We start from the raw sequence: 14,173 nt of genomic DNA, 5'->3' as shown, positions 1-14,173 counted from the left end.
TAAAGTAAGTGTCTGTTTCCAGGATGGAGGGTGCACTGTCCCAAGCCTTTTTCAGAAATCCTGCTAGGAATCTGACCAAAAATACTTTTTTTCTGCCCTAAAGTTGTTAGGTGTGTCCCTGCCCCATAGTAGCTGTAAGATCTAAGATTAGGGCTGAGGCTGAGTGGGGTTATGCTGGGACTGCACAACAGACTCCCAACTTATTCCTACAGAGCCTCTCCATTCTCCTTCCCAGTTTCCCTAGTGTCCCCAGGCTGAGAGGTCCAGAAGCCTTCGTCATTGCTGCTGCTTCAGGGTCCTGATTCTGGGGTCCAGGCTAGAAGTGGGACCAGAGCTGGGCTCCCACTCTGGTTCCACAGATCTTTTCTACTGAGTTTCGAAGTTGCCTTCTGCTGGAGAATGCTCTACTCCATCTTTTGGGATGTTCAGACACTAAAATTTGTTTAGAGTCATTATTTAAAGGAATTGGGAGCAGTTTGGGGGGAAGGTTGGGCAAATTCCTGACTTTACTCTGCCATCTTGATTCCTACTCTGTATATCTTCTCCAATTCCCCATGATTAGCTCTACCTAAATATCCTATTAGCATTTCAACCTCAACATATACAAAAAAAGAACTCATTATCTTTCCTTCTAAACCTAAATCTCCCTCCAAATGTTCCCTTTATGGTGAGGCTGCCGTTTTTCCAGGCACTGAAGTTCACAGCCTTGGAACTTGACCCGTAGTGGTCATTTAGTCTGGCTCCTAATTTAACTGGTAAAGTCCTAAGTAGTGGAAAAATTTGCTAAAATCCTTATGGGTAGTCATTTGAAGAGCTGGGGTTTGATGAATGGCTTCAAAGCCAATGTTCATTCTGGGTTATCAAGTATATTGTGAGGATGATTTTATTTTTATCCTTGGTATACTGTTTTCTAATATGAGCTTCGAAAGTCTAGAGTTAACCCTTTCCCCCATTATCTTATGCCAAGAAAGTTTTGCTATTCTCACCTGTGTTGCCTCTTTTTGTAGCTTTTTTTTATTCTGAGAAATTGCCAATTTATTGTTCATTATAATCTGTTTTTAAAAGTATATAACAAATTCAACATATTATTTTCAAAGCTAGCCTATTTGTTTGTATTTCCTTCTGAATTTCAGTTTCAAAAACTTGTTTTTCTTGACAATTTTCTTGACAATGTTTTTGTTATTATACAAATTTGTTACTATATAAATTGTTCTCTTGGTTTTCTCAGCTCATACAATTCACTCCATTTTTTTCTAAAACCATATCTTTCATCATTTCTTACAGTGCAATCATATTCCTAATGCACTTAAAAAATGCTTTCATGGGCCTCTTTTTTCCCTTCCTTTCTTTCTTTTCTTCTTTTTCTTTTGGTTAGGAAATTGGAGTTAAGTGACTTGCCTAAACTAAAGTCATAAAACTAATAAGTATCTGAAGTCACATTTGAACCCAACTCCTCCTGACTCCATGGCCAGTGCTTTATCCACTGTGCTGCCTACTTGGCCCCATAAACCTCTTTCTTTTATTTTCTTCTTCTTTTGGGGAAAATATGCCAACTGTGATCTCTTTTCCTCCTCTTCCCACTAGATAGAAAACAACAACAAATCCTTGTGAAAAATAAACATAATCAAACAAAATAAATCAGGACATTTGCCACAACCAAAACTGTATCATTCTGTACTTTGAGTTCATCCTGCTTCTGTCAGGTGGCAAATAGCATTCTATCATCAATCTTCTGAAGTCATGGCTAGTCATAATATTGATTAGAGTTCTTAAATTTTTTAGTTTATTTTTAATACACATTTTATGCATTATTTTGAGAGAGAAAAATCAGAGCAAAAGGGGAAAACCATGGGAGAGATGAAAAAACAGAAAAAAAGACTGACCATATCATGTGTCAATTCACATTCAGTCTCCTTAGTTCTTTCTCTGGTTGCAGATGGCATATTCTCTCCAAAGTCTATTGGGATTTTGGATAATGAACTACTGAGAAGAACCAGGCCTTTCATAATTGATCATCACACATTCTTGCTTTTATTGTGTACACTGTATTCTTGTTTCTGCTTGTTTCGCCCAGCATCATTTCATGTAAATTGAGTTCTTACATTTATAAAGTTGTTTTTCTTGACAATGTTGTTGTTAACTGTCTAAATTAAATTATTCTATTGGTTCTTTTCACTTCATGTCACATCATTATATACAAGTCACTTTGAAACCATCCCTTTCATCATTTCTTAACAGCACAATTATATTCCTTGTAGCTAATGTATTTAGCCAATTCCCATTTGATGGCCATCCCTTTTATTTTCAGTTCTATAATAAAAAATTGTCATACATAAATAGTCATACATTTATTTACATACATACATATTTTTATCTATATATATCATAGGTATTTTCCCTTATCCTCATTTGTGTTTAGTCCTATTAACTCTTAAGTCAAAAGGTATGTAATATTTAGTAACTTTTTTGAGTGCAGTTCTAGTTGGAATAATTTCAGAGCTCTCCCACAATGCACCAGTGGACCTGTTTTTTGACAACACCTTTAACGATATTTATTTTCTATTTTGGGGGATCATTTTTGTTTATCTGATGGGAATGAGATGGAATTTCAGAGCTGTTTTAATTTGCTTTTATTTAATTGTTAGTTTTTTGGAGCATTTTTTCATATAGCTCTTTAAACCTTTGTTCCTTTGACCATTTCTTTTGTAGAAGATGTCTGTTAGTCTTATATTTTTGAATCAGTTTGTTATATAGCTCACCTATATTAATATTTTTATGCAAAATCTTTTCAACTTTAATCAGAATTGTTCATTTTATTTTCTGTGAGTCCTTCTGTTTCATCTGGTCATGAACTCTTCCTTAGTCTTGGTTTTAAAAATATTTTCCTTATTATTCAAATTTGTTTATATCACCTTTTGTCTCAAGGTCATATATCTATTTTGAGTTTATAATAACACATGATATGAGATGATGGTCTAAGCCTAATTACCCCTAGGATCCTTTTCAATTTTTCCTGTAATTTTTGTTAAATAATGAGTCCTTATCACAGTACTTGGAATCTTTTGGTTAATTGTATTCAATGTAAATGTTGATTTGTTTTAGTATGCAATGTATTTAACCTCTTATACAGATGATTTTTTTTTTCTAATTTTTTTTGTTGCACCAAATAGTTTTTGTTTATTTGCTGCTTAGTAGAGTGCATTTAGACCTTATGGTTAAGCCCCTTTCCTAATCCCTCCTTCCTTCTCATCCCATATGTCTTTTGAGAGTTTATATCTTGTTCCTCAGAATGAATTTCGTTGTAATTTTTTTCTGGCTCCCTAAAGTAATGCTTTGGTAGTTTAGTATACTATTTAAAAATAAATTAATTTATGTTCTATTGTCATTATTAAATTGGCATAGCCCAACCATGAGCAATAAATAAATCTCCACTTATTTAGGACCATACTATTTCTTGAAAGTATGTTTTGAAGGTTCTATTTGTATGATTCCTTTCTGTCTTGGTAGGTAGATTCTTAAACATTAAACATTTTACTGTTTTTGTAATTATTTTGAATTGATTTTTGTTTACTTCCTGCTAGGTTTTGGTGATGTTATAAAATAGTTAATGGTTTGCATAGGCTTATTTTATATCATGTTGGACATGAATGAACAACAACATTTTTCTAAAGTTATTGTTTTTATTAATTTTTAGTTGATTTAGAGTTTTCTAAACATGCCTTTAACTCATTTCATCACCAACCCCTGTCCCTCTGATTAGAATGTACATCTATTTAAGGAAGGACCTCAGTTTAGAACATCTCCTCATTTTTCAACTGGTTGGTCAACTTTTGCAACTTCTCTTTTCTACTTGCTTCAAGTCTGGTAGTTTCCCCTTCCTAACTTCCCAATTCATTTACTTTTGAGCCTCCTTTTACCTCTTGTGTATTGTTTTTCCTCATTAGTTATAATTGATTAAAAAGTCCTTGAGGATAGAGTCCATTTTTCTTTTTTTTCTCAAGTGTAGTATACAATGCCTAGGATATTTCATACTTTTTTGGGGGTAGTCATTCATTGAATAAAAATTGTCAGTTTTGCTTGTATATGATTCAACAAAAATATTTTCTCATAATTTCCTCTAATTTCTTCTTTAATCGTTATAGTTCCTTTTCATTTTTGTCCCTAGCAATTTGATTATATAAAAAAATCAAACAAGCTTAATAGTTTCACTTAAAAATCTAGTTTTGTTTTAAATTTTACTAAGCTCTCATTTTCAGAACTTTTAGTTGTTTTAATTGGGGATTTTAGTTTTTTTAGTTTTCTAGGTTGTTTTTCTAGTAATGCCTAGATTGTTGCTCTGTTCTTTTTCTTTTTCTCTTGATGAAAGAGTTTAGAGATATAAATTTTCCTCTCTAGACTGCTTTGATTGCATTTCAGAACTTTCAGAATTTCTCATGAAATTTTCTTGAATGAACTATTATTATTGTGACTAGTTCTTTTGACTCACAAATTTTGTGGGATTGTTATTTATTACTCCATTAATTTTTAATCTTTTGTTCAAAGATTCTTTATTGAATATCATTATTATTTATGTTGTGGTCAGTTAAAGATGTATTCAATATTTTTGCTTTTATTAATTTGTTTGTAAAGTCTTTATATCTTTGTACATCGTAAATTTTTGTAAAATTTCATGCATGTGTGATAAATATTGTATATTCCTTTCTGTTCCTATTTGCTAATCATCAGGGATCCAATATATATAAATTTTCTAAAATTACTTTCAAGTCTTTAACTTAATTCTTGCTTGTCTTTTGGTTATATTTGTCTAAGACTGAGAGATATTTGAAAATATGTTGCTCTTATAGCTTTATTGTTTATTTCTTTTGGTAAATTGATTAAACTTTCAAGTATTTAGATAGCTATGCCAGTCAGTGCATGTATGTTAAATATTAATAATATTTTTGTCTATTAACCTTTAGATATAATTTAGTTTTTATTTCAATGTATTTTAATCAAGTATGTTTTTGCCCTTGCCTGGTCTTGAGAGTAAGAATATTTTTGCTCTTCTGAGTCTACCCAACATATGGTAGATTTTGTCCTGCCTGTATTTTAAATTTTGTATATCTTTTTTTCTTGTTTCTTAAAAACAACACATTGGTGGAGTTTTCTTTCTGATCTACTATAGTCACTGAATTATGGGCAAGTTCTTCCTGTTCATATATAGAAATTGTTAGTTGTGCACATCTTCCAACTTTCCTTTTATATTTCTCTCTCTTTTTGTCTCTGATCTACTCTTTACAAAGAAGAGGAAATTTATTTGATGCCATCTGCTTTGACTCCATCACTTCTACTTTCTTCCCCTTTTCTAGTCTCTAAAACACAAGCTTTTTTTAAAAATAGCTTTTTATTTACAAGATATATACATGGGTAATTTTTCAGCATTGACAATTGCAAAAACTTGTTCCAATTTTTCCCTTCCTTCCCTCCACCCCTTCCCCCAGATGGCAGGTTGACCAATACATGTTAAATATGTTAAAGTATAAGTTAAATACAATATATGTATATATGTCCAAACAATTATTTTGCTGTACAAAAGAATCAGACTTTGAAGTAGTGTGAAGGAAATAAAAAATGCAGGCGGACAAAAATAGAGGGATTGGGAATTCTATGTAGTGGTTCATAGTCATCTCCCAGAGTTCTTGTGCTGGGTATAACTAGTTCAGTTCATTACTGCTCTATTGGAGCTGATTTGGTTCATCTCATTGTTGGAGAGGGCCACGTCCATCAGAATTGATCATCATACAGTATTGTTGTTGAAGTATATAATGATCTCCTGGTCCTGCTCATTTCACTCAGCATCAGTCCATGTAAGTCACTCCAGGCCTTTCTGAAATCATCCTGCTGTCATTTCTTACAGAATTTATATTTTCCCTCTGTGATCCTTGAAGATATTAGGGAAATAAATCACTTGTTTCTTTTCTTCATAATAAAATAAAAACATTTGATCACTGTATAATCATATCTAATTGTTTAAATATCTTTACTTTTTAAAGTTTCTCTCTATTCCTTTTACTTGAATTTCAGAATATCTTAGCTCTGATCATTCCATCACAAATACTTGAAAGTTTTCTATTCCATTATATATTCATCTTTCTCTCTGTACTATTGTACCCAACTTTACAAGAAAAATTGTACTGTTTTCATTCATGATTCCTTGAAATATGGTACCTAGGCTTTTTTCCCTAGTCTAAATTTGATTTTTAGATTATCTATCCTTTATTCATTTTCCAGGTGAATTGTTTTTTGATAGATCATATCTTAATTTTTATTTCTCTTTTTTAGTTTATCACTTTCAGTATTTTTCAGTATTTCTCGATGACTTAGGGAGTCATTGATCTCTATCTTGTCCAATATGATTTTCAGGGGATCTATTATTTTATTAAATTGTGGACCTTTCATATTAAACTATTCTCCTTCCAAATCTTTCCTCTAGAACATCCCTTCCCTTCCTTTCCCCTTTCCTTCTTCTTCCCTTCTTTTCCTTTTCCCTTCCCTTCCCCTTCCTTTCCCTTTCTTTCTTTCTTTCTCTGATTTAATTTATATTATCATTTAAAGATTCTTGGTTCATTTCTCCCAGGAATTCTAGTAGAGTTTGTGGCATAGCAATACTTTTCTTTGATCCTTTGCTAATTAGTACTGTTGGGATTTTTGTCTTGACGGTATCTGCTCCATAATGTTTCTTTGTCATTAGTATTTTTTCCTGCTTCTTTTTTTCTGTCTTTTTTTTTTGAGAGAGAATTGGGATTAAGTGACTTGCCCAGGATCACACTACTAGTGTTAAGTGTCTGAGGTTGAATTTGAACTCAGGTCCTCCTGACTCCAGGGTTAGTGTTCTATCCATTGAACCATTTAGTTGCCACTGAAACATCTTTCTTAAGGGAAGAAAGGTTTGTTGGCATCTTTAGCAATTTATAATCACATTGAATAATAATAATGATAATAGCAGCAAATAATAATAATAGATTTAATAAGTAGCAAAGGTTTGCAAAGTACTTCACAGTTCATTTGAGTCTCATAAACCTGGGAGGTAGATGCTATTATAATCCTTATTATACAAATGAGGAAACTGAGACAACAGATTAATTGACTTCAAATTTCAAATTTGATTAATTTTGTCTTTTCCATTAGAATTTCATAATGATTAAAAGAAGAGATATTAGTGAAAGCAAATGTGAGAGAGATAGAAAAGGGACATACGGGAATGGTGAGAGGATATAGAGGCAGAGACTCCGACTCTAACTAGAATCTTGGAATAGGAAATAAAAGTGTCCCTACCTGGAAAATCTCTGTCATATAAATATTTGTTAGAATGTGCAGAGTAGCCTTAAGAATAATTTTTTTTAGATTTCACACTGGCACTAAATTAACAAATAGTTTTACCTCCTTAAATAGTTGAATTTTTTTATTTCTAGAAGCTTATAAAAAAATTGCAGCAGAGCTTTATAATCCCTGGACCATAAAAATATGTGATGCAGCTAGATGTTGATGATCATGTTCAATATTTCTACTATGCCAAAAATATTCCTTGTCTTCTCAAAAGAAATATATATTTTTTAACTTTTATGCTCCTCTCTAGCACTAGATCTTTGAACTTACTGATGATTTTAACTGCTTAGTTTTTCTTATCCTGGTCATGATTTCTTTAATTTTAACCCTTTTGGGGGGGCATGTGGGGACAGAAATTGTGGAGAAAGACTTAGTAAGCTGTTTTTTACTTGCCACATCTGCCCTTTATAGTTAATTAGTCACTGTGGGGGTATCTGAAAATTTCAGGCATATCCTTTTACAAATACACAAAGTTCTGGGCAAGCACTTAACTTGGGTATCAGACTTTGGTAGGATTTTATGGATTAGTGCTGAGGATGGGGAAATCATTTAAGGAAATAGTCACAAAAGTCACAAATTCAAGACCTTGGCAAATTTACTCAGGAGTGAGGTATTTCCCTTAGAGAGGAGTATGTGCTTGTTTTTCTTTTCTTTTTATCTCTTTGGGGTATATTATATTGTTCATTTCTGTCTGTGCTATGTCTGGTACCACTGGGAAATTTACACATAGAAAGAATGATGATCTTAAAGCTTGAAAAAGGCAATAATTTCTTGATAATATCTGCTTAGTTCACTTATACAAGTGCTAGTAGGAGAATTGATGATTATATATACATATATATATTTAAATCTAATAAACCTTTGATATTAAGTGATATTTAAATACAAGTAGGACTTTTTTTCTTTTTTTTCCATTGGAAGTAGAGTACAAATCAGGGAATTTTTTTTTGTGATATAAAAATTAAATTGAAAAAAGTTTTCCTTTCTCTGTAGTTATGCTTTTCATGTATGAATTGTTCTCCTGGTTTTGTCTTCTTTCAACATCATTTCAAACTGTGTAAGATTCTCTGAAATAATTTCCTTCATTCTTTTTTTATGGCACAATAATATTGTATTATATTCATATACCATTATTTATCTAAAGCATTCCTAATTGTCTAAGAGATAATTTATAGTTATTCCTCTTATTCTTCCCGATTTGGGTTCAAGAAATTTGTTTTGCTTGTAGTTCTTTTCTCCCTAATAGCATTCTCCTAGTTAACTTACCCCACCTTTCCCTTGATTGTTTCTTTCATGAGTTTGATGTATTTCTACACCAAATTGTGTGTGTGTGTGTGTGTGTGTGTGTGTGTGTGTGTGTGTGTGAGAGAGAGACAGAGAGAGAGAGAGAGAGAGAGAGAGAGAGAGAGAGAGAGAGAGAGAGAGAGAGAGAGAGAGAGAGAGAGAGAGAGAGAGAGAGAGAGAGAGAGAGAGAGAGAGAGAGAGAGAGAGAGAGAGAGAGAGAGAGAGAGAGAGAGAGAGAGAGAGAGAGAAGGGAGAGAGAGAGAGAGAGAGAGAGAGAGAGAGAGAGAGAGAGAGAGAGAGAGAGAGAGAGAGAGAGAGAGAGAGAGAGAGAGAGTGACTTTCTCTTGTCCATTTCCGTTATGGAGGTACACCTAATGTTCATTCCTGCCATTCTTTCCTCCAAATTTATGTACTCTCTTCAACACCTAATTTTGAGAAATAATAGCAAGTTCCACTCCTTTTTTATCTCCTTCTACACTTATATATTTCTCCTCTTATTCTTCTTTCTCTTTCTTCAAATCCTTAGAACACAAAACCAATCTCTTCCCCAGACATTTATTTTTATTATTTCATTCCCTTAATATCCTTAGAACACATGAAAATTCTGAAGGGACACTTGTTTCTTGGACCCTGTTAGAATGTTAGCACTACATCATCTTATAGTTCCATTCATTTGTTCATATAAGTTTATCTTTCAAGATTTATGTTGGCTTTTATGTTTGTATGTCAAAATTCCTATTCAGTTCTGATCTTTTTATCAGAAAGATTTGAAAACCCTGTATTATATTAGAGGTCTGTTTTTCCCCTGCTGGATTATACTTATCTTTATAGGGCAAATTGGTTAGATGCATATTTTTTTGTGCAATATTGTCTTTAGGATTGCCTCTAGTTTTTAGTAATCACTGTCAAGTCTTTTGTGATCCTGACTGTAGCTTCTTGGTATTGTTTCTTTCTGGATGCTTGCCATGTATTTTCTTTGGCATTGGGAGTTCTGGATTTTGACTCTAGCATTTTTGGGATTTTTCTTCTTCATGTTTTTTTAAAAGAGGTGACATAATTTGTTCCATTTTGTCCTTTGATTTTAATATTTCTAAAAAGTTTTTATTTGTGATTTTTTGAAATATGATGTCCATGCTTTTTTTTAAATCATATTTTCCTTTGAATACAATGATTCTTAAATGAGCTGCCCTTATACTATTTTTAGGTTAGTATTTTTTGTCAATATCATATCTTTACATCTATTTTTTTAGTTTTTTTGTTAGCCTTGTTTGATTTATCAGTAATGTGATAATTCTGTTAAAAATTAAAGGGCCTACTGTGTGAATCACAAAGTACACATTTTAATATAGATGTCATCAAGTTAATGAATTTACCCTTCAGCCTTGTGTTTTTTCATATCTTTGGACAAAATATGATAACTTTTTTAAAAGGAAAATTTTTTGTTTAGGCTATTCACCCTGATTAACAAGGCAAAACTCAGGAAAAAGAGAATAAAAAACAATTGATTAAAACATGTAAAGATAATTATATGTTGACTGGCTAATCACTGGAGATTGGTAAGGGATTCAAGATGGATGCAAGCTTTATGGAGAACTTTTGGAATGAAATAAAGACAATTTGGATAGGTTCATGTCAGCAAAAGGAGATGAATTGTTTTGTCTCAGCTCTTCCCCAATTACAGGGATTGCCAGCTACATAACAGGCAATTCAAAAGCTGCAGATTGGGTGACATTTCCCCAACAGAACTTCCCTCAACACTGATTGACAAATAGAATTAGGAACAATAGGGTCACCCAGTCAGAAAAACTTGCAATAATCTTGTATTTTGTTAAAGTCTTATCAGCATCATCCCTCTATTTTCTGTAGTTAATCATCTAGTCCAGGTGTTTCTATACTCCCTTTCAAGGATTTTTGTGAACTTTGATGGAAAAAAAATTCATTTTCGTACCAATATAGTTGATTTTCATTGTAAATTTATGCATTTTATTTTATGGATTTAAAACCATTCTCACATCTTTACCAGGCTGTGAGAGGAGTCTTTCACAAAAAAGATTAAGAAACCCTGTCTATGCTGTTTCAGTTCTATTTCTTTAAGACAGTATACATCTTCAGCAAATTGAGGCTTTTTTTCTTTAACCCAACCTTTGATTTTTTTTCTTTTGACCAATTTTGTGTTTATTAGGTAGGTTTTAATATAAATATGTACAGCATATTTTGCAAAAATTTTATCAGTGTGGAATATTGAGCAAATTGGGACAAGATTTTTAAGTTTCAAAAAAAAATACCAAGGTATTCTACCCCTTTTTGTTAATGGACTTTCTGCCTAGAGCCAACTAGGATATAATGGGAATACACTCTTAATGTTCCATTCCATTTATGGGGAGCTCCAGCATCAGGCTATTCCCCCTTCTCCCCAACATACACTCAACATTTTTTTTTCCTTCTGGAGTTTTTGAAACTTTCAGATTGATATCAGTTTTAAAAAAAGAACCTTGACATATTTTTGAACCAATAATTGACTGTTTTGAATAGCTAGCAGACTAGAGTTCACACTTACTTAGTTTTTGCCTCAGGTATTTTCTATTATTTGATGCAACTAAACAAAAGAGGTGTGAACCCAGATTGAGACAAGGTGTGAAAACAGGCACCCTCAGGATTCTTACGGGTCCCAGAAAAGCACAAACCCTTAAGCAAAAGTATCTCTGACTAATGTGTAAATGAAACTTTTAGAGGAACTGACCTTTTTTATACCCATAAGAAAACATATACATTCTGTATTTATGTAAGTTTGGGAATACAGACTGCCAAGTAAATGATTGATAGTACTGTTCTATTAAAAAAACTAATGGAACTAATTTTTTTTGAAATTTTATAAAAATTCAAATAAAATTTTTACTTTTATAAATTTTATAAAAATGTTTTATAAAATTGTGACAAAGGAGTTGATTGTTACAAAGGAGTTATAATTACAAAAGAATATAATATATTGAGACACATAGACCATTTTGAACTTCTCATGTTATTTTTATTTTTTATTTCTGGATTTTGAAATTCAAAAAGATCATATTACATTTTTAGCCTTCTTTCAGGGATGAATATTTCCTTGTAGTTGAAGTTTATCCTACAACAGAGCACATTTTAGTAGTTACACAGTTAACTGAAAGACACATGGAATACATGATGTTACTGTATTTGTTGACTTAAAAAAAATCTAATTTGGTAAATTTAAAAAAAAAGTCATTCTAAAAGTCTTTCTCTAACAGTATCCATGAATCAGTCCTACGTTACCACTCTTCAAATATTGATAACATATTGAGGCCCCCAGCCCTTATCCTCAGAATTTCTTCTCCCTAGAAGACAGAAAGGATGGAGACGATGGGTCAAAATGAGGTTCTATTCAAAACTGCAAACCTAGCTAAGGAATGTAGAGCAATAAAACTTCCTTATTTGTTCTCTACAAAAAATGTCATCCTGTCTGATTGACAATATCTTGTTAAAAAATATCCCGTCAAAAAAAAAAAAAAAGAATACAGGGAAAGGAGGACAAATGTGGTCTTAGACACACTAGCTATGTGACCCTGGGCAAGTCACTTAATCCCAATTGCCTCAGCCAAAAAAAAAGACATCCTGTCTCCTTATCTGGATGAAAAGACATTCTGCTCCTTCTTCATCTCTCTATAATTTACACTCTTCTAGGCTGTTAGGCTGCTAGCTAAATTCTAAATTTGCAGTAAATAAAGCTCTCCCCAAACTCTTTCTAATGACTAGAGTCTGTTACAGTTTAGTCTGTCAGCTAAGGCTTAACTAAACTTCTTTCTGACTATGAGAGAATCTCTTAAAACTCTTTCAAACTATGAACCCTGATTCTCATACAATTTCAGGTAAAGCATAGTATAGGGAGATGTGCTATGCAAAAGTATTTGCCACTGTCATAGAGGATGTTCAACATAAATTCAAATGGAAGAAGGATTCCCTGTTGGTGGGTGAAGTCCTTCAGAAGCCCTTATGTTGATTGCACTAAACCCCAGAACATTATAGAGCCTCTCCATGAACTCCACAGCCTTGGAATTTAGCCTAACATTCTACAGAAAGGAAACCAAGTGGGTGGAAAGTGCAGTGGGATGGATGTAGGGGTAGGGTTGGTCCATTGATATGTATCTCTTAGAATACATATTCTAAAATACTGTCTAAAATTGTCTAAAATATTCTAAAGTGTTATCTATTGTACAAATAGACAATAAGCTGGGAAATTTCAAGTTAATAACCCTACATGGAATTTTACCTGTGAATGCCAGAATCTGGAGATTTTAGGTAGAAATAGCAAGCAGTAAGCATATATTATATATGTACCTCTTGTGTGCCAGAGACATATAAAGAGACATATATAAGAGAATATATATGACAGACATATAAAGAATGAAATAATCCCTAATCACAGAAGTTTATATTTAGTGGGAGAAGACAGCAAATTCATTAATAAATATATGCAGAATACCTATAAAGAGAATAAATAGAAATAAATACAAAATGATTAAAATACAAAATAGATTGGGAGGAATGGTACTAGCAGTTGATGGTATTCTCTCCATTATAAGTACTATTTTATATTGTTTTCTTAATAGCTAACAGTTAGCATTCATATACTAAATATATAATATCTGAGAAAAATTTGAGAGGAAAACCAGTTTTGTTATCTTCCTAATTTGAACATAGGTGTGTAGCTATTTGATATATGTTAATATTTTAAAGAGAGTCTGGGAAAGGCATTATTGATTTTCTTGCTTCTCTGACATTTTCAGAAGAATAGAGTGATTCTAGCCATGGCCATGGTTAAAACAATGACCTTTCCAAAAATTGCCTTTGTTCAAACATTTTGGAAAATGCTTGATATATAATTCTGATAGAATGTATTCATTCACATTAGTAATTTTAAATCATGATTTGTAGAAATAGTAATGATCACGGCCTCTTTCTCTATCCCTCCCCCTTTTCCCTCTTTGATGACTTACTGGACTTGGATAGAGAAAGCCATGACTTTCAAAAGTTCACTGATAGCCTAGCACTGGTTTATTTTTTTGGGGAAAAATATTTTTCTTGTTAGTTTACTGTGTTTCCCCCGGAAAATCATCTCTGATAATGTAATATCCTTGAGTAGAACTCCTGCTGGTTGGGACTTGCATCTTGTGGTGGCAGCTGTGAACATATGTACTCCTGATTGTTAATGTGTGATATAAATCGGACTGGAGCATGCCGGCTAATTGGTTTGTGTGCTCGATATAGACAATGCTGTTTTATAGTAGCCTGTGCAGATAGGCCTAGTCACAAGGTTAATTCTGCTTGACAGCACATCAGCTGCATCTTGAGAGTAATTACCCAACCGAAGTTTTCCCACAGCTGAATTGAGAGCTTCAAAGGCTTCTAAATTTACAGCCAGTATTAACCTATATCTGAAACGTAATGTTCCCACCAGGGCTCATTTTTCCCCCTCCCTCTTATTAAATGTATGAGTTCCTGGGTTCATTTG

At 32.7% G+C, this 14,173-nt stretch overlaps 1 protein-coding gene across 1 annotated transcript in view; it reads left to right on the top strand.

The window, feature by feature from the left end:
- MSRB3 (methionine sulfoxide reductase B3) overlaps nucleotides 1-14,173 on the top strand; it is a 183,765-nt gene that overhangs the window by 74,042 nt on the left and 95,550 nt on the right. The window lies entirely within an intron of this gene.

This window comes from Sminthopsis crassicaudata, chromosome 5 (genome assembly GCF_048593235.1).
Source record: "Sminthopsis crassicaudata isolate SCR6 chromosome 5, ASM4859323v1, whole genome shotgun sequence".
In the NCBI taxonomy this organism is placed as follows: domain Eukaryota; kingdom Metazoa; phylum Chordata; class Mammalia; order Dasyuromorphia; family Dasyuridae; genus Sminthopsis; species Sminthopsis crassicaudata.
This window is presented reverse-complemented; position numbering and strand designations above follow the sequence as displayed.